The sequence below is a fragment of the Ciconia boyciana genome, chromosome 7 (genome assembly GCF_034638445.1).
Source record: "Ciconia boyciana chromosome 7, ASM3463844v1, whole genome shotgun sequence".
In the NCBI taxonomy this organism is placed as follows: Eukaryota; Metazoa; Chordata; class Aves; order Ciconiiformes; family Ciconiidae; genus Ciconia; species Ciconia boyciana.
This window is the reverse complement of record NC_132940.1, coordinates 5,853,086-5,876,114: the sequence shown is the minus strand read 5'-3', so window position 1 is coordinate 5,876,114 and position 23,029 is coordinate 5,853,086. Positions and strand designations below refer to the sequence as shown.

General features: G+C 45.2%; 1 long non-coding RNA gene across 2 annotated transcripts; it reads right to left on the bottom strand.

Annotated features, from left to right (window-relative positions):
* Positions 1-8,242: 8,242 nt before the first annotated feature.
* On the bottom strand, positions 8,243-14,550 carry LOC140654768 (uncharacterized). Of its 2 annotated transcripts, none has more exons than XR_012043522.1 (3): positions 14,421-14,550; positions 13,693-13,808; positions 8,243-9,438 (listed from the first exon to the last, which is right to left on the bottom strand). It is a non-coding gene; the product is annotated as an uncharacterized lncRNA (long non-coding RNA). The 2 variants fall into 2 exon arrangements; XR_012043521.1 differs by lacking the exon at positions 8,243-9,438 and adding an exon at positions 11,867-11,973.
* Positions 14,551-23,029: the final 8,479 nt, after the last annotated feature.

Here is a 23,029-nt window from a genome sequence, read left to right as displayed (position 1 = left end):
TTTGCTTGGCTAAGGGGAGCATAAAGACTGAAGACCCCATCTTCCACCAGGCTGCATCCCATTTATGGCACTTTGGCATATAGAAGTGCTCTAACCCAGCCACAGATCATCTGTGCTGATGCAAGAACAACTGCTGATTTCTATGAGATGTCATGGCCAGATCGTGGTCCTGGGGAACCTCATGGTGGGAGAATGAGTGGGGTATGTCATTAGTGCTTTGATATTTCAACAGGGGATCACCAGGGACCTTCTGTCAGTGGGACAAAGATGAAAGATCTGGCAGGGGCTTATCTCAGCCAGGGTAGTGGCACAGGCATGCTATGCTGTCCTGCTGCAAGGAAAGTTGTTCATGAATTGGCCTTTGGAGACAAGCAGCTCAGTATCTCTGTGATGATAAATGCTTAAAACCATCCGTATAGTTCAATCTTGTCATTATTTGAGTGTTGTTCTGTTTACTGCCCTGTTTTTAAAAATAAAGACCTTGTCAGGAAAAGGTTGTAATACGCCCCTAGAAAGACATTATTTTCAGTTTAAAATTTCCTATGTCCTCAGCTAAAAACATGAATTAGAGATAAAATCTGACATGTTCTCACCATTTGTCTCTTTGGCAAAAGGAAAAGAGGGGTCACTCAGTTCTGGGTCTGACGTACAGGATGCCACTTGAGCTGTCATACTTGATAACTTCAACTTGAACTTGTCCTCTTCTGTAAATGGGGCTGATTTATAACTTTGCAATACAGACTTAGAGCTTTGTGTGATCTTCCGTGGGGTAATAAGCTGCCCTGCTGTAATGGCATTAAAGGCACGAGTTTTTGCTTGACGATTGTTTAGCACCAGGGACCAAGGTGTTAGGATCTAAAGAGCCCTCAGGGTGCACAAAGCACGTTTCAGGCACAGCATCCCTGTGACAGAGGGAGTTCAGTGGGGTTTGGAAGTGATCTGTAGTAAAAGTCCTGATCCCTTGTATGGAAAAAATCCTTCCAAATCCTGAAAGAAAGCTGCAAAGTCAGACACTCAATTTTCCTCTTCCATTAAAGTCATCATAAAGAATTTTTTAAATTTTATTAAAAAAAAAAAAAAAAAACAACCTTTGCTAGATTGCTACTAAAGTCTAAGGAAGCGCTGTCCAGACTCCAGTTTCTTGGGATTTTCATGTTATTCCTCGGACAGATTCAGCTATAGTTAGACTATTTATGTCTCCTTGCAGCTTAGTGTACTCAACAGGTACTGCAGCTGAACCAGAGAACCAACCCACGCCAGTATCAGTTGCCCCTATACACAAGAAAAAATACACAAAAAAGTCAGCTCATTTAGTAAGGGATGAAGATGAACCAGGGCCATCACGAGAACAGGAGGAGGCAGAACCCATAAATAAGATGGTAACCATCCAATCCCTATGCCTGAGTGAGCTGCGAGATATGTGAAAAGATTTCAGTCGCTGTCCAGGCGAGCACATCGTCACCTGGCTGCTCTGATACTGGGATAACAGGGCCAGTAGCTTGGAATTAGAGGGTAGGGAAGCCAAGCAGCTGGGATCCCTTTCTAGGGAAGGGGGCTTTGACAAAGCGATTGGAAAAGGGGCACAAGCCCTCAGCCTCTGGAGGTGACTCCTGTCAGGTATGAAGGAAAGGTGTCCCTTCAAGGAAGATATTATATGTCACCCAGGCAAGTGGACCACCATGGAGAGAGGTATCCAGTACCTGAGGGAATTAGCCGTGCTGGGGGTGATTTATGATGACCTGAACAACGAGCAGTTATCCAAAGATCCAGATGAAGTCCGGTGCACACGACCCATGTGGCGGAAGTTTGTGCGGAGCACACCAGCGTCGCATGCAAACTCATGGGCAGGGAAAGACGGGGAGGAGCAGACGGTGGATGAATTGGCTGGCCAACCCCAACAATACGAAGAAAGTATCTCTTCCTCCCTATGGGCCTGCATCTCAGCTGTGGAGAAACTGCCAGACATGCTAGCCAAGAAACTGTCCCAGGAGTTCCAGCAATTCAAAGAGGATATGTCCTGCTCCCCACCTGTACGGACCAGTATCTCAGCCATTAGGAGCAAGCGTCCCTCTGATCACGAGAGAGGATAAGTGGATATACACCACGGGGCACCCTATGGTTTTACCTGCGTGACCACAGAGAGGACATGAGGAAGTGGGATGGAAAATCTACCTCGACCTTAAAGGCACAGGTACGTGAGTTGCAAGGAAAAACAATCACCAAAGGGGGTTCTCCCAGGAAAATTGCTGCTCCAGTTTCCAGTGGGCAGTTCCCCAGACAGAGTGGAAGGGCTGATCTTACTCCTGATTTTAATGAAGGAACTCCTGACTCATATGTGGTTACCCACTCAGAAGTGGGTAACGAATACTATGACCAGGACTGGAGGGGCCCTGCCTCCAGCCAGGTGGAGGAAAGGGACAACCGGCTTTACTGGACTGTGTGGATTCGATGGCCTGGCACATCAGACCCACAGGAGTATAAGGCTCTAGCAGACACCGGTGCACAGTGCACCCTAATGCCATCAAGCTATACAGGGGCAGAACCCATCTGCATTTCCAGAGTGACAGGGGGATCCCAACAGCTGACTGTATTGGAGGCCAAAGTGAGCCTAATGGGGAATGAGTGGCAGAAGCACCCCATTGTGACTGGCCCAGAGGCTCCGTGCATCCTTGGCATAGACTGCCTCAGGAGAGGGTATTTCAAGGACCCAAAAGGGTACCAGTGGGCTTTTGGTATAGCTGCCTTGGAGAGGGAGGAAATTAAACAGCTGTCCACCTTGCCCGGTCTCTTGGAGAACCCTTCTATTGTGGGGTTGCTGAGGGTCGAAGAACAATGGGTGCCAATCGCTACCACAACAGTGCACCAGCGGCAATATCGCACCAACCGAGACTCCTTGATTCCCATCCTTAAGCTGGTTCATCGACTGGAGAGCCAAGGAGTGATCAGCAAGACTCGCTCACCCTTTAACAGTCCCATATGGCCAGTGCGAAAGTCTAGTGGGGAGTGGAGACTAACAGTAGACTATCGTGGCCTGAACGAAGTCACGCCGCTGCTGAGTGCTGGCGTGCCGGACATGCTGGAATTTCAATACGAAGTGGAGTCAAAGGCAGCCAAGTGGTACGCCACAATTGATATCACTAATGCGTTTTTCTCAATCCTTTTGGCAGCAGAGTGCAGGCCACAGTTTGCTTTCACTTGGAGGGGTGTTCAGTACACCTGGAATTGACTGCCAAGGGGTGGAAACACAGCCCTACCATTTGCCATGGACGGATCCAGACTGCACTTGAACAGGGTGAGGCTTCGGAACACCTGCAATACATTGATGGCATCATCATGTGGGGCAACACAGAAGAAGAAGTTTTTAAGAAAGGGAATAAAATAGTCCAAATCCTTCTGAAGGCTGGTTTTGCCATAAAACAAAGTAAGGTCGAGGGACCTGCACAGGAGATCCACCTTTTAGGAATAAAATGGCAAGATGGAAGTTGTCAGATCCCAATGGATGTGATCAACAAAATAACAGCCATGTCTGCACCAATGAGCAAAAAGGAAACGCCTAAGCTTTCTTAGGCGTTGTGGGTTTTTGGAGAATGCATATTCCAAATTACAGTCGGATCGTAGGCCCTCTATATCAAGTGGCCTGGAAGAAGAATGATTTCAAATGGGGCCCTGAGCAGCAACAAGCCCTTGAACAAATTAAAGGGGAGATATTTCATGCAGTAGCCCTTGGGCCAGTCCGGGCAGGACAAAATGCAAAAAATGTGCTCTACACCACAGCCGGGGAGAATGGCCCTACCTGGAGCCTCTGGCAGGAAGCACCACGGGAGGCTCGAGGTCGACCCCTAGGGTTTTGGAGTCAGGGATACAGAGGATCCAAGGCGTGCTCTACTCTGAGAAAATGGTATTGGCAGCATATGAAGGGGTTCGAGCTGCTTTGGAAGTGGTTGGTACTGAAGCACAGCTCCTCCTGGCACCTCGGCTGCCGGTGCTGGGCTGGATGTTCAAAGGGAGGGTCCCCTCTACACATCATGCCACTGATGCTACGTGGAGTTAGGTGGGTTGCACTGGTCACACGACGGGCTCGAATAGGAAACCTCAGTCTCCCAGGAATCTTGGAAGTAATTATGGATTGGCCAGAAGGCAAAGATTTCGGAATATTGCCAGAGGAGGAGGTGACACGTGCTGAAGAGGCCCCACCACATAATAAACTACCAGAAGATAAGAAGGAATATACCCTGTTCACTGATAGGTCCTGTCATCTTGTGGGAAGGCACTGGAGGTGGAAGGCTGCTGTATGGAGTCCTATACGACAAGTCGCAGAAACTGCTGAAGGAGAAGGTGAATCGAGTCAGTTTGCAGAGGTGAAAGCCATCCAGCTGGCTTTAGATATTGCTGAATGAAAAAAATGGCCAATACTTTATACTGACTCATGGATGGAGGCAAATGCCCTGTGGGGATGGTTACAGCAATGGAAGCAGAGCAACTGGCAGCGCAGAGGAAAACTCATCTGGGCTGCTGCAGTGTGGTGAGATATTACTGCCCGGATGGAGAACCTGGTTGTAAAAGTACGTCACGTAGATGCTCACGTACCCAAGAGTCAGGCCACTGAAGAACATCAAAACAACAAGCAGGTGGATCAGGCTGCTCAGACTGGAGTGGCTCAGGTGGATCTGGACTGGCAACATAAGGGTGAATTATTTATAGCTTGGTGGGCCTGTGACACCTCAGGCCATCCAGGAAGAGATGCAACATATAGATGGGCTCGTGATTGACGGATGGACTTGACCATGGACACTATTGCACAGGTTATCCATGAATGTGCAACATGCGCTGCAATCAAGCAAGCCAAGCAGTTAAAGCCTCTCTGGTATGGAGGACGATGGCTGAAACATAAACATGGGGAGGCCTGGCAGACTGATTATATCACACTCCCACAAACCCACCAAGGCAAGCGCCATGTGCTTACAATGGTGGAAGCAACCACCGGATGGCTGGAAACACATCCTGTGCCCCATGCCACCGCCTGGAACACTATCCTGGGCCTAGAAAAGCAAGTCCTATGACAACATGGCACCCCAGAGAGAACTGAGTCAGACAACGGGACTCATTTCCGAAACAGCCTCATAGGCACCTGGGCCAAAGAGCACGGCACTGAGTGGGTATATCACATCCCCTGTCATGCACCAGCCTCCAGGAAAATGGAACGATACAATGGACTGTTAAAGGCTACACTGCGAGCAATGGGTGCTGGGACGTTCAAACATTGGGATACACGTTTAGCAAAGGCCACCTGGTTAGTCAGCTCTAGGGGATCTGCCAATCGAGCTGGCCCTGCCCAATCAAAACTTCTCCCTACTGTAGAAGGGGATACAGTCCCTGTAGTGCACATAAAAAATATGCTGATTTTGGGTGAGAATAGCCAATGATTCAAACTGTATGATATTAATTGCTACGTAATGGTGTATATCATTCCTACTATAGTTGTTATATGCCATATCAATGGTATTACAGTAAGAATTGCCCAGATTAATGAAGAATGAACTTTGATGAAACCGAGCAAAGTGCAGCGGTGGTGGAACCAGAACTGGCTTCAGCATGCAGCGGTCCAACACCACACACCACCTCTCCTGCCCTGAAGGACTGTTATGACAGATGGACCCCAAAGTCAAGGGCTAAATGAACTCAATGGGCATTTTAGAGGGACAGCCCATAGACCAAGGGAATGATATCTGTATGTATATATCAAAATACAGGAAAGGTGGTGGTGATTAATTGAAATGTATTGGAAAGTGTGGGGCCTGGGCATGATGTAGATGGTATAGAATAAGGGATGGATACTGTCCTGGTTTTGGCTGGGATAGAGTTAATTTTCTTCCTAGTAGCTGGTATAGTGCTGTGTTTTGGATTTAGCATCAGAATAATGTGATAACACACTGATGTTTTAGTTGTTGCTGAGCAGTGTTTATACTAAGTCAAGGACTTTTCAGCTTCCCATGCTCTGCCAGTGAGGAGGTGCGTAAGAAGCTGGGAGAAAGCATAGCCAGGACAGCTGACCCAAACTGGCCAAAGGATATTCCATACCGTATGACATCATGCTCAGTATATAAACTGGGAGGAGTTGGCTGGGGAGCAGCGATCGCTACTCGGGGACTGAGAGGTTGCATCACTTTTTTTTTTTTTCCCCCTGGGTTTTGCTTCTCTCTCGCGCTCGTTGTTTTCCTCTTCATTCCAATTTATTTTATTATTATTATTATTATTATTATTATTATATTTTATTTCAATTATTAAACTGTTCTTATCTCAGCCCACGAGTTTTCTTCTCTTCAGATTCTCTCCCCCATCCCACGGGGGGAGAGGGTGAGCGAGTGGCTGTGTGGTGCTTAGTTGCCTGCTGGGGTTAAACCACAACACTTAGCGATAAAATGTAGGCCTGCAGCTGCCAGCAACAGAATCTCCTGCAATTCAGAGAGCAGAAATTAGCATCAATAATCCAAACCACACTACCAAATGTAATGGTTAGTTGTGAGCCCATCCTGGATCTGGATTTCAATTGCAAAGCTGGGCCATCCATTACTGGAACAGGGTTGATCTGGCCATGGACAGGTGTACTACGATAAATCACTGTGGTCTTTCCCTCCACACTGACACTGCAATAGCACAGATGAGAGTACATGAGACCATCATCTGGTAGAGTCTTGAATGAAGGAGAAGTTAAATTTCCTCCAAACCTTCAGCCCACGTCTCATGGCATGGAAGATGATGCCTGAGGTCTGCCAGCTCATCAGTGTTTTAGAAATACACGGTAGCAGGATTTCAAAGGTTGAGGCCGTTTAGAGATGCTGGTTGTGGGAGTGCTCTGACAATGCCCTTTGTATTAGTCAGAGAAGAAACGCATTATTCCTACGAACCACTCCAATTTTTGTTTGTTTGTTTGTTTGTTTTTAGCTTCATATATTACATATAATTTCATGTTACACGACTGCAAAACAAAGCTCTTTCAACCTTTATTGACTAAAGATGTGCTTGGCTGGATTTGAGAGACTTCAGATGGCACAAGAGAAAACAGATGAGATGACTGGAAAAAGCAGAAATTAGCTTTCACTCTTAAGAAGATCCTGGTGTACAATTAATCCAGCAAAAATAACACATCCCTATGTGTTCCCCAGAGCTCAAGTGCATGTTTAAAGACGCAGGGTCATTTTGTGTCTTACCCTGCCATACAGAGACCATCCCATAACTCCATTTCCATATGATAATGACCCACTTGTTTGAGGCAGGGTGAGATGGACTTTCAGGAACAGCAACAGGAGCTGGATAGTGAATGGAAAGCAGTGAGTAATTCTGTAGGCTGTGTCCTTATGGACTATAGCCTCTTCTGGCTGGGTGTGCCGCATGCCGATTCATTATGTTTCCAAAAAAAATAATGGACTGTGGTGAAACATCCATTGAAATTACGAGCACACCACCAAACTTCCTGCCTCACACGAGTTTCTTGACCATCTCATCCTGGTGAATTCTGCTACAGCTGCTAAAGCTAAAAAGTGCATGTGTTTATAATTGCTTGGGTTTCTTAAAAGCAAAACAAGTGGCTGGCTGCACCAGCTTATACACACAGATGCCTCTGGGCAGCCTGACAGGTTGCACGTCTACTGCTGCAGTGCCAAGAGCTTGGCACTTACTTTTTGGGACTGTGCTTGGTGGTTAATAGCAGACGACATTCTCCAGCACCCCATCGTTATGCCCCACTGTTGCTCATGTAGCTGAGATACTGTCAGAGGTATACTTGGATTGCCTACCCATTTGCTTTATAGGGAAAATAAGTTCTGAATTGTATGAGTAAGGGGGGGGGGGGGGAAGTTCATGCTTTCCTGGTTAGATTCTATATCTTAGCTCCTTATTTTGACTCCATTTTTCCCCCATCGTTCATTTGCCCCTTTCATCCAAGAAAGCATGCAGGGGTTATTTGGAATTGGTGTGTGTGTCTGAATGATTAGTTATTCAGAAATGTTCTGTTTATAAAAAAACTCCCTTACAATGCTTGGACTGTATCAAGACAGCTTAGAGCTGGCACAAATGAGAGTTATTCCCACTCTTAAGGGCTATTAATAGTGCCACAGAAATACAAAGGAGGTCCTTAACACCTATGCACTTATTATTCATCACATACATGCTTATTATATAGGTATGCATGAGATAAAAAGAGAGAGAGATTGGCACAGCACAATGCTTAAGCTGTGCCAAAGAAATAAAGTTCTATCCCCAGAAAATTTAACTGCAAAGGCAAATAGGGGCTACCAATGAAATCACAGATTATGATCACAGCTCAATGGCTTCTTTGAGCAAGGAGATGAGTTGGCGTATTTTCCCTGGGAGGCTGCTTCTGATATGCATGACATTATAAATAAAGAGGCATGAACCAGATGCCAAGGATGTGAGCCAAAGCTGATAAAAGCCAGTGGGAGTCCTTCAGTGTCAATCGGCTTCAGAGCAGGTCTGTGATGCTGCAAGCTGTCTGAAATTTGCTGCTGCAGCCTGGCATCCCAAATCTCCCCTAGAGACCACTGTGGCCTCATCACCACAGGGTCCGGACACTTCATGCATCGCCCTTAGCATCCGTCACCATCCCTGTAAGGAATTATTGTCATTTCTGTGTTACCAACAGGTAGCATGGGTTTAGCAGGATGGCTTCTTAAGAAAAAGTAGTTGGATTAGCAGGAGCTGTGAATGCCTGATTTCAGGTTGCTCTGGCCTGGGGGCTCTAGAAGGAACCATTGTGTTAGAATAATCTCTGTGCAGTGTGGCTGGAAGAAAGTAATGCAATGTTTTCATGATATCCCTATTTGTGTTGTAATCCCTAATTGTACAACATGAGTATCTGAGGATCAGTTCTTCTCCTAAGTATAAACCAGACCACACCTAGCAAAGGCAAAAATACTCTTTAGCATTCACCAGGTGGCAGTTTATATTAACCAGATCCAGCCTGAGATCCAATTGCCTCCACCCAGTCACTTCCCAGCAAGTGGGTGAGGTATTAGATAAAGAGCTCATTTCAGAGATATATTAATTTTCATTAGGGTTTTTCTAATAAATTCCTTCCATGAGAAAGGTACACAGGGGCTTTCTTTGTTAAAGACCGCAGCTCAAAAAGCCTCTTTACTTGTGGGAATAGGTGGCGTTCCTTTCCTTACTCATCCGTGGAGATTTCCAGCCAAGAACGGGGACACAACTAGCCAAAGAAAGGAGTCCACCCAAATAAACTAAAGTCATGTCATTGGAAAACAGTGGAAAATGTTCTGGAAATACTCTCATCGTGTGTTCTCCAGAAGCAGTGTTTTTTCACGGACGACGTTCCCACTAACAAAGAGCCCATGAACAGGTCTTCTCTTCTAGTTCCACCTTTTCCCTTTCTGCTGTGTTCCTCAGCCGCCAAGGTGCAGGCTCCTGGAATTAGAAAGATGATTAGCAATATATCTTCATTTTTGGAAAAAAAAAAAGTAAATAATTATGGCCTTTGCAACAAGACTTTGCTACCTCCAACATATTGGGGTAAAACCACGAAACTTAAAACTGTGCTGACCGTTCTTTCCTCTAGTCAGCGGAGCTCCTTGTATGTTTATGTAATTACAGGCAGAGGTTATACTCCATCCTTCTTGTGCCACATTTGCTTTTTAAATTAAAGCAATGTTTTCTTCCCTTCCGCTGCTCTTCTCCAATATATTTTTAGATAGATATTGTGTCCTCCTTAGATTTCATTTTAGTAGGCTAGAGGTACCACAGGTTTTAAGTCTCGTCTTGTAAGAAAGGCTGCATAGTCCCTGGTCTTTCTAGTTGCCCTTTTCCTGCATTTCTTCTGGCTGGGATTCGCCTTGCCTGGAAGGTGCACAGCAATGCACGCCGGAGCCCTGACGGGTTCTTATCAACGCCTCTTGCAAAGGCTTCCCTGCTCCCTTGTGTCTGCTCAGTCCCTCTTGCCAGGATCAGATCTGCTTTTCTCAAGATCACACTGGTGCTATCGAGTCATCCTGTGATTAATTAACACAGCTGGGTCTTTCCTCCTTTGTTATTTCCCCCTGGTGACCGAACTCTACCAGGCTGCCTGGCTCTCTGCCATGGAAGGGTGTGCAGCACAGCTCCGATTTGGGCTCGATTCTTGCCATCCCAGAGCCTCTGGGAACCTGGCATGACCTCTTGGCTGCTCCACGGCCCAGGAAGCAGGAAAAGTTGGGTTCCCCCAGCACTGGTAGAAAACCAGGGGCTCATCCTGTGTTTCCCCAAAGCTCCCTGAAACAGATGCGGTTCTGGAAAACAGTTGAGTCTGACAGATCTCCAGTCTTAGACAAAAAGCCATTTGGTCAGAGTATGATCATCCAGCTGTACTCAGGACACAGCTTGCTGATCTCATGGATACACATATATCTTATAGGACTAGAAATCAGCATTGTTTTTGTCTTCATGTGTAATGTTTGACATATGATGTAAATTTACTTTTACAATGTACAGACATAAAAGCTACTGTGGCTTGCACTTAGAATTTATTGATTGTAGAAAACTGACTACCGGGATTGTTGATTAACATTTTTCTATACAATGGGAAAGAAAGAAAGAAAGAATTGAAGTACATGAGGGCAAATTTTGCACTAGATAGAAATTATTCAGTCTCTTAAAATTTCACGGCTGTAACTAAACAATGAATTTGGTTTAGCACAGATCTCTCCTGTAATTTTTAAGGTGTCCTCAGTAACCATCCACCTATCCGTAGGTTCAGTTAAGTTAATAAACATTTTAAAATAGATTTATACATGCCCAAGTGGTAAGTTACGAATTTAATAATTATAAAGCAAGATTTGCCTCTTCTTTAGTACAAGAATGCCATGAAATTTTTTGCAAGAGCCTACACAAACGTGCAGTGGCAAACTCTAAAGTCAATGGGAGAATAGCCTGATTAGGAGCTACAGCCTGAGGCTTTTAGCTGTGGACAGATGGGTTTGTGCTCCCACAAACTGCTGTGTTTCCTTTGCTGTGTGCCCATCACTTGTGCAGTTAATGGCACCCATTTTGTTCCCAGCAGAGGCTGGGAGGACAAAAAACCCCTCCACTCTCTTTGTCCTTTTGTGTTGTTGATGCTTGTCTTTGGCTCAACTTTATTGACCTTTTCTAGCAAAACTTTATAACTGTTGTTAGAGAAGTGTATAATGAACAGAATCTGGCCTCTAGTTGTTATCATGGCCTGGTTCATATAGAATTTTCTAGCCTGATTTTATAATTCAAACCATTTTCATACTGCAAACACACAAATAAGTGAGCTGAAGCTATTGAGCAAGCCATGCATGCAGCTGAGTGAATGTGTTTTGCTTAAAAGTATCATTAAAGCAATTTCCCATAATGTCTGGCAGGGAGTAGGTTTCTTTTAATGATTTTATTAAAAAGTGAATTAAAGGCCAAAGGTTGCTTTCCTACAGCCCTTAATTTCCTGTTTCAGTGCCAAATGCCGTACGCAGAAATTGCTCGGAGCAGAAGACAAGGGAGCTCTCCTGCAAGATCAGCCCCCGGCGAGGCTGTCGGTGCTTCGGCTCCGCGACCGCACGCACGTGCAAGTCTGTTCTCGCAGTGCAACTTAACATCAGAAAACACAAAGACAAAAGCACAGAGTTATCAATTACAGGTACAAGCCCGTGGAAGTGGGAAAATGCGGTATTGACTCCAAACAAGGCCCAAGTGTTCTGTTTAATATCTGGGATATGATTTTCCTTTTCCTGCTGTCAATTTGACATCAGCGTAACTCCAGGGAAGGTACCACAGAGGAGAGGTGGGTCCTGAAGGCATATGTGCCCTTTGGCATGGCTGGACTAGTGGCTGGAGTGTGCATTTTCATTGCATCTTTATGCAACCTGGATGTTGCCAATACTGTATTTATGATTTTCAATTTGGTAAGCATGTGTAGCACTTCAAGTCAAGGAGCTCCTGGTGGGCCAACAGCTGTGGAGAAACAGGGTCATTTGCAAAGAAGCAAACAAACTAACGCAATAAGAACAAACAGAAGAACCGTAACAGGCTACAGCCTCCTCCTCCTAGGGTCTAACTACCTCTCAATGCTTGTGAGAGAAAAAATACACCACCTCCAACATAGATAATTGGTGTTAAATAGCAGAGGTTCAGAGTCAGCTGGGATGTGTTTTCTGTGATATCCCATTATTTGGAAAACCAAACATAAATTCCCTCCTGGTGTGCAGAAGGACTCTGTGAGATGCAACTTGCACCTTTGCAGCACTCGTGGGCCTGGCCAACTATTGGCAATGAGCAACATGTCAGTAAAATTCCAGTCTTTAAAATACTTTAATAAAACAACCATGATTTACCCCACTGCAAGAGCTATAAACCGTAATTTAATAATGTGTTTGTAAGGGGACAGCTTTTTTAAATAAAAAAAGTTTTAGTATTATTAAAGAAATGTAGTATATAAAAATATCTAATTGCTGAGGAAACAGCATGATTATTATTTTCAGATATTTAGTATGGGCAAATCATTCTAAGGAAAGGACCTGCGTTTTTATGGTGGACTCTTGCAGTACGGGTCTCATTAAGTTTTCAGGGAATACTGTTCCAAATCTTTACCACGCTTGCAAATTATGTTGAGCATGTAAGCTTTCATCCTGCTCCAGTGGCGGGTTCTCAAACATAGATGACGTTTCTTTGCGTGGGGTATAAGCATCTTTCAAGTAAAAGGACTCTATTTCTTACAGGACAAAGCTTCATCCTTTGGGCTCTCGGACTTCTAGGTTCAATTCCCATAAAGTGCCCCCAAAACACTAGTTTTAAGATTAGTGCCTGGAGTGTCTTGAACTCTCGAAAAGCTCAGACCCAGGGCAAGTTTAGCCAGGCAAAAACATGTAATTTCTGCTCTGTCTTGGTTGCAGTCATCTGCTCTGACACAAAATAGCATTAAGAATCATATAACTGCTTCCAGCTAATAGATTTAGGCTGTGGTTCCAGGATTATTAATACCAGATCTGTGCACTACCAGCTCACCCAAGACTATAAATCTAATGTGGATCAGGCATGGACACATGATTGTGTTTTGTCAAATTAGCCAAGGGACATGATATGGAATTTATACCAGCTTTATACTTCTGTGCTAGCTGCACCCCTGCTGTGGACAGGCAGAAGATAGCTGGTCCAACATGAAGTTAAGACAATACTGGTATGGTAAAAAACCTGCTGTTATAAAGGGGAGGGGGGGTTGGTTGTTTTTTTGACAAATGTGAACCATTAACTGGAGTTTGTCTATGCTCTAGCAGCGTGTTGCTCATCTGGCACATGGCACTGGTGGTATGATACCACAAATCTTACAGTTGGGTGCAAACCACAGCCTTAATAAGACTTAGCACTTGAGCTCCTATCACGTAGCTATCCTCGGAAATCTCTTCCTAGAGCAGTAACCATTGTTTCCTTATCACATATTATGGGATCAAGAGGTTTTATACTGCTTAGTTGTATGCCTATGACAGGTCTTTTCTCTTGAAAAACCAACATATTATAGAGGACTCTCATGCATGTTTGCTACAAAGTAGAGAATGCTCAGTTTTCAATAGTTAGCTCTAAAATCTTAGAAGGAGGACTCCACATTTTCTTGTTACTCTGGAGATATCTTAAATATTAATTCTTGGTGTTGTTGAGGGGTTGGGATAGGAAACTTACCTTGCCAAAAGCAAAAAGTCAAGCCCTCCTTAGCTCTAAGCTTCTCGCACTGTCATCGAAGCAGCGGGTAGGGGACTATGAATGAAACAGCATGGCTGTAGCATATGTGTTCTTGGCTGAGAAATGACACATGGATAACACATCATGAACAAATAGTCCTATTTTTTCCTTTTACATGAATTTTTTTGTGGTGGGAGATGAAGCTCTCATGTAACTGCTAGGATATGGATAGGACATTAGGCAAAGTCAGGAGGCTGGGGAGGCAGGGGGTGACCATGCAGCCCATCCACATTGGCTGAGCTGATGTGGGAGCATGGCCCATACAATATCAATGGGTGGTGGGGAAAGGGGCAAAAGAGTCATCACTCTTCAGTTTCTGGGTAAATCTCTGCTTGTCAAAATGGATCCTGCTGAAGAGACCCTCTGGGGGTTGAGTAAAGAAGATAGGAGATGAGAAGTGATGTGTTTTGAAGAGGAGCTGCCACAATAAATGAACATGTTCAGCCTGGGATTTTTCTGAAGGAGGGAGCACCGCTCTACGAAACACCTTTTTCAGGACAAGCCTTTGTAAGAAGATGCAAAGCAGGTGAAGCTCTGCTCCAGGGAAGCTACAGCAATGTGCTTGAGTACCTCCATCGTTCCCAAGAAATGCTGATGAGCTTTTCACGCTAACACGACAATTCACATCCCTGTGAGTCACTTCTTCTGTGCTCAGGCTCTCCTCTTACCTTCATGAAAATAATTGGTCCTCAGGACTTCCACATCGTCACACATGAAACACATCATCAGTACTTCTGAGCACTGCTTTGCATATTTGGTCATGCTGGAAACCAGGAAAGGGTGAAATCTGGAGGGTCCTACATGCTGTATAAGGCCTGCAGGTCAGGATTGACACTGGAGTGTAACCGAAGTCAGGCTTTGACCCTTAACTTGGAAATACAAAGCTAAATTTTCCCCTCCTTTTCCCCCTCCCAAATCCTCCCTGGTTCCCTACATGGCTGTTCTGTATTATGATCCCTTTAAATAAGCAGCCTGTCATTAGCTTTTATCCCAGTGCTTGCTCAGCCGGACTAAAGTCTAAGTCTCTTTGTTTTTAAGACTTGCATGGTGTGTAAGTGCCAGATGTTTCCCATCTCTTGGCTCTTGGTGAAATAAACACGAACTGCCATAACCTTCACCTTTCAACTCTTACATTACCTATTCCTAAAGTACAAAAAATGGATGTGTGTTTATGCAGCAAGGCTTTGAACTACCTTCCAGGTTTATGTCAGAAGTCCTATTCTCTAGGCAAAGATAACATATGAGAATGGACTTTGGTGTGGCTGTAAAATTCACCTTCTGCACTAATGAAGCAGTAGTCTTCATGGAAGAAAGTAGTCTGGGGGGATCAGAGGCCACGTAAAACTGGTCTGACTTTCAGACGGAGTCACTCAGCTCCAGATTCAGCACTCCTGGAAAGTGGAGTTGTTCCGTGGGTAACAGTCCAGTTATTTTATATAAAAGCAGCATAAGCGTACAGATAGTCCACAGGGATTTGTCTGATGTGTCACAGCTTTCTGCACAGACTATGGAGTTCGTCCCTTTAATGTATTTCAGTTGTCTTTACAACTTTCCCCTCCCTGCCCCAGCAACAGCAAATTCGATCTGGAGGGGTTGATAAAGGAATTTTCATCATTAAAAACAGCTCATCTAAATTAATCTTGGAGTTATTTTTCTTCCTCCCCTTCTTTTGCTTCTCATTTTGTAAAATCTTCTTTGAAGGCACCTGGGTCACTTGGCTTTTGGTGGGGCATAGAGGGCTTCTTCAAGTTAATACCCATGTGTCCTAAGGAAGAGCAGAGAATATATAGCCTCAGGAGGCTGGGACCAGCTGCCTGATGACACACGCTCAAAGCTTCCCAGGAACAGCTACCCAGGCTTAGGTGTCTCATAAGAAAGTCATACAGCAGCTTTTCCTTTTTAACTTGATTCAGTAGCATTACACAATTAGATGAGGAACAAACAGTGTAATTGAGATTGCAAAAGCATTTCAATTAGAATTCCAAGTGAATTATGCAAATAGAATTTTAATTTGTGCTAATTCATGTCTTCCCAGAAAAATGAAGTCTTCCTTTGGGGATGGCATTTTTTTTGTCATAGTCTCAGCTGCAAGGTGAATTAGCAAGAACAGAGCACTGAAGTACTTTAGCCACTATTCACTCCTGCATACTGAAAAGAATGTATTTTCCCCACTGTAAACAGACTAATAGTTACATCTTTTCCCCACAGAAAGCTAAAAAACAGCTTCCCTGCAGACCTGGGAAATTCTTGCAGAGAGTAATCATCATCAAACTTTCTTTTGTGTTTTGAAATCATCAGAATATTCTCCCTGAGTTTTGTTTTAATCCTCAAGCCAAACATTTGGAGACCATCTATTTTAAAGAGTGCCCATTTTGCAGGGTGACTGTACTATCCATGGAGATAAGAGAGAAATGGTAGGAAACCAGCACCTGAAGGATGGCTGTCTCCAGGCACTGATGAGTCTCCACAGACTTATAGAGGGCCTGGCCTCTTTTATGACCTCTCAGTGCATATTTCCTTAACCAAGTTGACTCAGGATGCTGGGGTCACTGAAACGCAAGTTATTTCAAAGGCTGGACTGAAGTGTACATGCCATGGTCTTCTATAAATTCATACTAAACCACAGCCCTCAGATCAGGAGCAGTTACTGTTGTGTCTGAGGGGGAATAAGAAAATGGCACACAGAAATTTCAGCTATGGCACACACCCAGGTGCCTTCATCATTTCCTTATCCTTCATAAGTGCCTGGTGCCTTTCTGTCTAAGCTCCAATCTAGCAACCTATATGTACGTTTAGAAATTTCATTTTTTCTATAAGTTAACCTTGACCAAATGACAGCACATTTTAGTGACATCTTAAAAATGCAAGGAAAAAATTAACATTGAACTATTTCCCTAATGCCAAATTGCCCATTGTTCAGCATGGACCTTATTAGAGGTTACTGTAATTTAGGAAATACAACTGTGTTATATATATCCACATATATATGTTTAAGATATCTATACAAGACTACAAGAATCCTTAGATACTGACAGCCCCTCTCCTGTTAGACAATGCTTTCCTTTACATGTGGTCTCTACTGAAGCTAAAGATTTCTTTATCCCCTCAATATTTCTGAATATACTGCTAGGTAATTAGGTGTCTAAAGATGGTTTTTGGGTTTAGATTGTGGCTTAGATAGTTTAGAAGATAGGTAGAGGAGGGACACCCCACAGCCTCTCTGGGCAAACCTGGTCCAGTGTTCAACCACCCTCACTTTAAAAAAAGCTTTTTTTTACATATAAATGGAATTTCCTTTATTTCAATTTGTGTTCATTGCCTCTTGCCCTGGCACCGGGTGCCACTGAGAAGAGCCTGGCTCAGTCTTCTTTAGTCTGCCCTGCCAGGTATTTATACACATTGATAAGGTCCCCCTGAGCCTTCTCTTCTCCAGGTTCAACAGCCTCAGCCTCTCCTCGTGTGACATGCTCCAGTGCCTCAGCCGTCTTTGGGGCCCTCCGTTGAACTGTCTCCAGTGTGTCCATTCTGTCCTGTCCTGGGGAGCCCAGCACTGGACCCAGCACTCCAGATGTGTCTCACCAGTGCCAAGTAGAGGGGAAGGATCACCTCCCTCAGCCTGAAGGCAACACTCTCCTGAAAGCAGCCCAGGGGGCTGGTGGCCGCCTTTGCTGTGAGGGTACATCTCTGGCTCCTCATGTTCAGCTTGGTGTTGCCCAGAAGTCCCAGATCCTCTTCTGCCAAGCTGCTTCCCAGACGGTCAGCCGCCAGCCTGTCCTGGTGTATGGGGTTCCTCCTCCCCACTCAACACTTCCCTATGTTGAACATCATGAGATTACCCTTGGCCCATTTCTCCAGCTTTCGAGGTCCCCCTGAAGAGCAGCACACCCATCAACCATTCTGTGTCACCTGCAAACATTCTGAGGGTGCTCTCTGTCCCATCCTCCAGGTTGCTAACGGGATGGTTGGACAGTATCGGATCCAGTATCAAGCCCTATTACACGTTCCAGTGCTCATGCTCTCCCAGTCCCCTTCCTTGTTACACCATTTTATCCCACTTCAGTGATGGTATCATCACTGAACCAGAGCCCTTTGCCCAGAAGGTGGGTGATTTCTCTGATAAAAAGCACAGCAGTCACAAAATCAGACATTTTAATGAAACCAACAGTAATTTTGCTGTTAAAATGGTTTTTAAATTCCTTCTTGGCATCTTCCTAGCATACTGCAAGAGCAATGTACATTAAAACACATTCTACTTTTTTTTTTCTGTTATCTGAAGGCAGTAAATCACAGAGTTACCGATGTTACCTCAGTTGGGAATAAAGCCATCACCTTTAGCATTGGTTTCAGTAAAAACACAAACACTTCTGCAGTCAAACGACAAAGTTTTATGGCTCTGGTTCTTTGAAACAACTCATAAATATTTGTTTGCCATTTCTCTTTGGGGCAACTGTCCACTTGCTAATTTACACATCACCAAGAGGCCATTTAACTCTTGCCTGTAGGTATTAAACCCTATCCATTACTGTGTCATTGAAAATATAAACTGTCTCGAGGTTGAGAGATGTTTGGAAAGGAATAAGAGCAGCTCAGCCCACGGCAGGTCATCCTGAAGCAGAGCTCGGGACCCCTCAAGAGCCTTGTAGTTTCTGATATGACTTAATAGCAGTGTTTCTGCCCTAAAGATTGTGTGTACTGCTGTGGAGCACTCTTCCATAACTGTCAGTCCTTTGGAGAGGATGGAGCTGCCTAACACTTGGCCTCCACATTTCTAGATATTCTTCAGCTTTTCTTTGCCCTCCTCTTCTGCTGTCACATCCAGGCCAGCAGCAGTCACTCTCACTAATATTATCTGTCTTATCCAAGATTTGCACATACCCAAATCACCTCCCTAAGTGTTTCCAGATTTTAACAGTGTGGATCTCAGGCTCTTCTTCCAGCTCATAACCCTCAGCCTGAGAATCAGGTGTCCAGCTCTTCCCTGGGCTTATTTATAAATGTCCATTATTCTTAGGTTTTTATGTGTTTGTGTTCTTTGAAAACCTCATCTGTTTCCCTGGAGATTTGTGCTTCATCAGTTCCTGTCTGTGGGTCCCTGGTTGATAACCTGACTTCTAAAAGCCCGTGAATTAGCTGGCTGTAGTTGTTTGTTTGTTTTCCTTCCTGTTTGGCTTGAAAAACCGGCTCTCTGTAATGTTTGCTATTAAAAACTTTAAGAGAAATGCTCTTGCGTAATTTATTTTTATTGTTGTTAATTACAGTTCTCCCTTTTTTATCTCTTTACGTTGATTCTCTCTGCTTATGCCCAGCCCTTGCAACCAAGATTTCCCTATAGATTTAGCAGCTTAGCGAGTGCAATAGAGACACAAGTAACACAGACTTTCTGCACATGAATGTGCCTCCATGAGGGCGCACAGAAGAAGCAGACACGTGGGTAACACCTCCTGCCATCTGCCTTGGGCCAGCTCTCCATGGCTTTTGCAGGTGGCCCCAGGTCACTCCAAGCTGGCTGTCCTCTGGCCTGGTGCACCAGCATTAGCACAGCACTGCGCTGAAGTTAACAGACATTTCTCCTCCTTTGGATGGCGACAGGATGCGTGCCATGCTCACCACAGGACTCGTGGGCAGCTTGGACCAGGCTGCAAATGTCCTGGAGATATTTCGCTCTTCTTCATACCATGGATTTCCCAAGCCTGTGGCTGCTATGCACAGCAAAAATAGCAGATTGGGGAATGCACACTGGAGTGTTAAGCAGCTTAGAGCTGATACTTCAACTGTCATTGGTTATTTCATTCTTTGTGTAAAGGCCACGAAACCTGGACAGCAGGCAGCATTTGGAAGATGCCATCAGTATTGAGGCAGCGCCAAGTGCCCAGGTCTTAGCATAGCTGAAAGACTTCACGAGCTCCTCTGGAGGTGAATAAAAATGCAAGGAAGCAGCAAATCTGAAACACCTGCATGACCTGCCCATGGGCTTGCTTTCACTGATGTCTTAGATGGGTGGGGATGATTCTGTGGGATGTGCACGGTAGAAAAGCCTCACCAGGCCCCTTCGTATGAGGGTCACCCTGTGAAGCCTCCTCCAACTTTGCCAGCAACATCTCCACTAATGCCAATGGCAGTGATCAACACATGAGGTGGATACCTGTCCCTGGGAATGAGTGTTTGGCCACGAGCAGAGCTGGAGATAAGCCTACTTTAATAACGTCCTGGCCTGACAAGTGTTTTTCCCAGCTCTCTCATGGACTGCTGGACTCTGGCCTCTTATTCCTGCTCAGACATTGCAGAGCATTCATGTACAAGCGCTGCAAAACACTTGAAAGGTGACGTTATTTACGGCTTCTCAGACTGCCTCCCTTGTGCTACTGACTTATGAATGCATCTATAAGCTCAACAGCATGTATTTTTTCCAAGGGACAAAGTCTATTTGCACATGGGGACCCATCTCCCAAGTGCCAGCACTTTGCAAGCGAACCATCTCTACCCCACCACTGCCCAACAATAGCCTGTGAGCTACAGATTCAGCTTTTGTCAAAAACACCAACACAAAGCTGACCATAAAATCAAGAAACATTCATTATGATTTTTTTTTTATAGCTCCCAACTACTGTAAACTGTGGAGGAACAGAGCTGCAAAGCTGGCCATTAAACTGTCTGCTCTTTCCTGTTTGAACAGGACCTCTCCAGGGTTTTAGCTGCCTCAACCACCATGGGTCAACATCCAGGAAGGAAGACGTTTCTAAGGAAACCGCGGAGGCTTTCCACCAAGGTGGTTGCATGAAAGCACTGAAACTGGTGAGAGTGACAAAAAGCAGTTCATTGGATAATGTAGAAAAAGGTAAAAAGTTATTGCACGCAGACTGTTTTTATAATGAGGCCATTCAGGCATAAAATCACTTTAAATAGGTAGTTTGTTTCCTCATTGCAGAATTATTTTCGTCCTACTCTTTCAAGGAGGAGTTTATCTAGGCACAGTGGTGTATAAATAATAAATAGCCCCGGGGGCAAGGCATTTTTACTTTTTTCCCCTGCTTCGTATCCTGTTGCAGTTGGTCTCAGGCTGCAAAATGAATTTTGTTTTCTGAAATAATATTATTTACTTTGAGTGCAGTCCTCTGTGAGAGGCCATGAATTCTCTTCTGCAGTTGCAATGTCCCAAACCAGACAGGAGCTTTACAGTCCAGCATTTTCATTAAATGGCTTTTCTGTGGGTTGCAGGGCAGTTTGCTATGAGGACAGGTACAGTCCCAGTAGCTCGGGGACCTCCAAGAAAGCTGTGTGTGTGCATCCAGTGTTTGCACTGGGTGCACACTGTGGGATGCAAATGGCCCAGGGATAACCCCATGGAGACCAGAGGTGCAGGATCACCCTGAAGGTGGTAGATTAGAGAAGGAGGTGACAACCACCATGCTGGAGGTACACCTCTGTGAGACTCTCCGGACAGACACAACAGGTTCATTTCTTCTGTCTTGTGTGATGCTGAGCATCTCTGAATTTATTTCTAACAGTAACCGCATCCGATATCGCAGCCAGCAAGACCAGGAGGTCACACCAGACCTGCTTCTCCTCTCACAGGGTCTCATCCTGCCCACTGGGAGCCTATGAGCTCTGCCTCCATGGCAGTGTCACGAGGGCTGGAACGAGCCTGCCATCAACACCTGCTTGGAGGAACCAATTTAGGGTCTGACCCACCAGCCCAGACCTCCTGGGATGGAGGTGGGGACCAGCAGCCCTGGAGAGATCCTACGGCTCATTTAGACCTAATGGGAGAGGAGGGAGGCTGCAGCAGCCATGGGGCTCGCCCTGGCCACCACTGCTTCACCTAAGTTTTGGGAGCAGTTTGGGCACATTACCAATGGTGTTCCACAATTCAATCACAAGGGCCCTTGGTTTGAATCTCAGTCTCTCTCAGCTAGCTATGACATTTGTCATTTCCTTGTGACACAAGCTGGCGTGTTGCTACCCCACGCTTCAGTCCCTGCAGGGAGCCCTTGCTAGGTAGAGCAGAACTGAACTGAATAAACAACAAATATTTAGGAGCCTCAGGGCATGAAAAAATGGAGATTCCCTTCTCTAATTGGTTGTAGCCTCAGGCTTTCCCTATAGGCATGATAGGAGAGAAAGGAAGTGGGGGAGCTGCTTCTTCTCACTTCTTCCTTGGATTGCCGCCTGTGTATCATCAGGGATGAATGATGGTAGTGAAAGAGGCAAGAAGACAGCATCTTGGTATGGGAGACTCAGGGTTCGGTGGGGAGATCCCAGAAGGATGAAACACATGGGAAGTGGCTCATGGAGGGGGATAATGGGGACCTGCAGTAGGAAAGGGGCTGGGTTCAATGGGCTCAAGTGAAAAGCCTGCATCACGTGTGCTAGAGAAGTCCAGGGATTGTATCAGCAGTTTGAGCCCGGGGGAAATAAATAGAAAAAGTTAAGGAAGGATCAGCCTGAAATGATCCAGACATGCAATAAAGTCCCAGGTTGCTGGAGGGGGAGGGAGCGAAATTCCTGCTCTCCTCAAAGAGCCGGAGTGATTAGCTCTAAAAGCCATGTGCCAACGCTCCTCCGCAGCTGCCGCTGTTCAAGATAAAATAACAGGTCATCTGTTGGAGCAGAGGTCCTTCCAGACTGAAGTCTAATTTCTATGCTCCAGGGGCTTAAGTGGTGGTTCAAAGGTCACCAGGCAACACCAGCCGCTGAGCAAGGATGAAGCTCATTTTCGCTAAAAACAGAACCCGCAGAGCAGGACCCTGTGCTCAGTGCATCACGTGCAGTAGGTATCTGCACAGTCTCAGTGGGAAAGGAGATGTTTGGAGATCAATAGCCCAGGCAGGTGGTGCCAGAGCAGACGCTGGTTGTGTCACCGTGCCGAGATAGGGACTTACCTTCACTCACATAGCCAAAAAGCTTGAAGTGCAGACCTGCAAAATAAACCTCAGCAGCTAAAGATAAGCCTGAGGGAAGCCCCTGTGGCTCGGTTCCCTTGCACCAAAGCTCTGTATGTCTTAATCCGGGAGCCATGTTATTGCTACGTAAACTGTGCCTTCACCTGCATGGTGGTTGATCTTTGTCCCAGCAAAAGATGCAGAATGCTTGCAAATAAGTGTAGGTCTCAGTAAGCTCTTCACTCACACACACACACACACACAAAATAAAAAGGTTTTTTTTTAAAATGGAAACATTCATATTTGTGGTTTGAAAGGACCTTTCATTTCAGTTGCATGCCTCTGGTTTCTTATTACTGGAACAGCAATAGTTAATAGGGTTAAAAGGGTGAAACACA